Here is a 3,701-nt window from a genome sequence, read left to right on the forward strand (position 1 = left end):
AGCCGGGGGCGCGCTCGCGCTCCCGGGAGGACGGGAGCGAGCGACGCGTCTCCTCGGGCCTCTCCGCTCCCGGGGAAATGGAAAGGCCCGTTGGGGCGGGGGTCGGCTGGCTGACAGAGGTCGGGAGCACTGGGTGGGCGCGCGCACGAGGGCAAGCACGCGCCTGGTAGGGTGGGACGGTTCCTGGGCAACGGCCCCTCCCTGGCGCGGGATCGGCGCAGAACCTGCCCGGGTCGCACGCGTCTCCGCCCCTCGCGGTGCCTCCTCCTTCCTGTCACCTCGGTTCCGCCCTAGGTGAGGAGAAGCCCTGGCACACCACTCGGGCTTCCCAGGGCGGGGCTGCCCCGTGGGGGAAACTGAGGCCCGGGACCTCGACCAGCGCCTGCGCCGTGCGAGCCCGCGTAGAAATAGGTGCCCGAGGACCCCAGCGCAATGCGAGAGCCCGGCCCAGCCTGGGGGGTCCTGTGGTGAACTCGCCTCTGGGCTCTGCAGGCTTGAAGTCCGCTGAGCGCCTCGCGCCTCGCCCCGCACCTCTAGACCCCGAGTGCCGGATCTAGGGCCCCCTCGTTGCCCTAGGAAGCTCCCTCTAAGCTTGTTTCTGTTTTTAGGCGCTGGCAGGGGTGCTGTCACCGACATCCTATAGCCGCCGAGGGTGTTTCTATAGGGTAAACATGAAGCCTCGGATGCCCAGCTGTATTCCAGGCATTTTCACTTGGGTAAGAAGGAACAAAGTCCCTGGAACAAACACGCTCCGCGTGGTTATTTACACACTCGGATGCGTGGAACGGGTTCCACGGCGAGCTCCCATGGTAACCCCGGGCCAGCTCCGTTTCATAAAAGCGTTTCATGTGCCATCATCAGGGCTGCAGCATGGGACTCCTCCCCACCACATTCATTCTGGCGTCCCTGCCCCTTCCCCCCAGGGAGACTCTAATTTATTCCTAAGCTTTATGAATTTTCAAGGGAGAAATAGTTCTTACATCAGGGAAAAAAAGGAGGTTCTGACTCAGCAGCAGACTTGTTGAGACTTGCAAAATGGAAGGGAGAGAGCTTTCCATGGTAGAGCTCTTTAGAAGCGTTAGAGGAGGAACTAATCCTGTGTGTTTCCTTTTGTATAGAAACATTTTACATACAGTATTTGAAGGTCTAGATAAAGAATGACAGAGTGATTCATACTACATGATGAGATGTACTTCATGATCCTGTTTTGTAATTTCTCTAAGCTTGATGCTTAGAGAAATGAAACTATTAAATGAATCCTAGAATGTAGACTAACCCCCAAAGTAATGGAAGGTGGATTCAGACTTTACTTGATTTTGGTTTACAAGTGAACTAAGATTAAATATTTAATTTTATAAATTACTTTTACTGATGTAGGCAGAGTGTACATTTTTATAAGTCCTCATTCTGTATTTGAATTCTACTTCTGTTCAGTGTCTTAAATTTATATAAATCGAAATAAACATGGTAGAAAGAGAACAATATTTCCCCAGGGAACTGTATTTCATGTATAATGTTTATCTCTGCTATCCTGTCCAATGAACCAAGTTTTATGTTGCCTTTACAATAAAGAAAAAGTATGTTTTTAAAAACTCATAAATGGTTCAGAATTTGGTCAGGTGAATAGAAAATTGGTTCAACTTATTAATCTCAAAATCATTTTTAACAATCAGGCAAAATGTAGAACTGGAGAAGTACTTTTATTCTAAATTACAATGTCTAGAAAATAACTGGAGCTCAGAATTTAAAATATAAATGGTTATTTTCGCAGTACATATTGACATCTTATTCATTTTTTAAAAGATATTGTGCAGAAAAAAAAACTACTTCTGCAACTAAGGAATGCAAAATCTTAAAAACAGATGAATTTTTTTCCAAGTACAGATGTATTTGATTGGAATTGTTTGCAGATCCAACAACAAATCTTGAAATAGGAGGAAAATACAGGCATAAACCTTAGCTCTATCATCCATTAACACTTCAGTTAGTAAAGAGGAGAGAGCACATACGTTTAAAAGCTAACTGGTGCCTTTCTGGGTTAGAGTTTTGAACAAAAACAAGATTTATTAGTACTCTGATACTGGTTTTGTTTTAGAGGATTTAGAGCTCTCTGAAGTGGGGAAAAGCCATAAAGTTTGTTATGACATGATAACGTCAAACTTCGTATTAAGTACACCAAATTCCAAATCCTGCCGGGGCCTCTACTCACTACTTTTGTGAGGCCCCTTTTTTTTAGAGCAGAAAGTTACTTTCTGACATCTTATAAGCTGGTGATCTTGCCCTTATTGAAAATATTCAAATGAAAAGATTTCCTAGAGTGGGGAGTGGAGTGGGGTAGGTAGAAGGAGCAGCACGTGTTGGGGAAGGACTATGGTCCTCTAGCAGTTTCCATGCCAAGATCTTATGAGTCCATTTTATGATATTTTTTGTTTTTTACATGAAAATATTTTGACTCATGATCATTAACTAGGACCTTGACTTTGTATTTGACAGTCCCTTATTCATTTACTCCCACTGTCCTGGGCAAGTGTTTTTAAAAATATTTTTGCTACAACCCAATATACGTGCAACAAACTCCTTTTTATAATTTTAATTTTAAAATCACGTTTGATCTCAAATTCCAAAGTTGGTTTTAACACCTTCTATCAGATTATGAGCTGAAATTTAAAACCACTGTCCTAGAAGACCATTTCAAACATTCTGCTCTGTCTGAAAACCTCTTGTCACATCTCTTCTACATGCATCTGCTAGTATATAGCACTCTCAGCTGCTAAGCTACATGCTTATTTCACTAAGAAAAGAGAAGCAACCACAGGAGAACTTCCACAGTCTCCATCTGTCCCTGCACACCTTGCCTTCCCTCCTGATACAACGGATGGCCCATCTGTCTGCACTCCTGTCTAAGGCCAGCCTCTCCACTGGCGGAGTAGATCCTACCCCTAACCTACTCAAAACATGGGCTCCAACAGTTTTCTCTCTCTCCTTCATCATGACCTCTTTCCTCTTGAGGAAACATTTCCGTGTGCACAAAAACATGCTTTACTAGTTCTCACCATTGAAAAATAAAGCCAAAACCTTTTGACCTTATATTCTCCCTCCTTTAGCTACTACCTTCTTTTTCTGCTTTTACATTGCGTGAACAACTTGCCCGTTTGACTGAGTGTCTCATAGACACCGCAAATTAAACACATCCAAAATTAAACTCTGCCTCACTAGTCCCGATCCCTGTAGCGCTCCATTGTTCTAGTTCCCATTTGGCACTCCTTTGTTCTAGTTGCTCAGGCCAAAAACCCTGGAGTCATTCTTCGCTTCTGTCCTTCTTGCATCATATCCAAGCCATCAGAACATGTTGCTGGTCCTACCTTTAAATTACTGACATAACCTAGAGATACCGTGGGTTCCAAATTACCCCAATAAAGCAAATATCCCAATAAAGCAAGGCAAACCAATTTTTTGGTTTCCCAGTGCATGTCAAATTTATGTTTATAGTATATTATAGTCTAAACATAACTTGTAATTATGTTTAAATAAGTGCACAGTAGCATTATTCTGAAAAATACAGACACATTAATTTTAAAATACTGCTAAAAAGTGCTAATGATCATCTGAGCCTTCAGCAAGTCATAATCTTTTTGTCAGTGGAGGGTTTTCTTTTTTTTTTTTTTTAATTATACTTTAAGTTCTAGGGTACATGTGCATAA

This window comes from Colobus angolensis, unplaced genomic scaffold (assembly GCF_000951035.1).
Source record: "Colobus angolensis palliatus isolate OR3802 unplaced genomic scaffold, Cang.pa_1.0 Scaffold262, whole genome shotgun sequence".
NCBI classification, from domain to species: Eukaryota; Metazoa; Chordata; class Mammalia; order Primates; family Cercopithecidae; genus Colobus; species Colobus angolensis.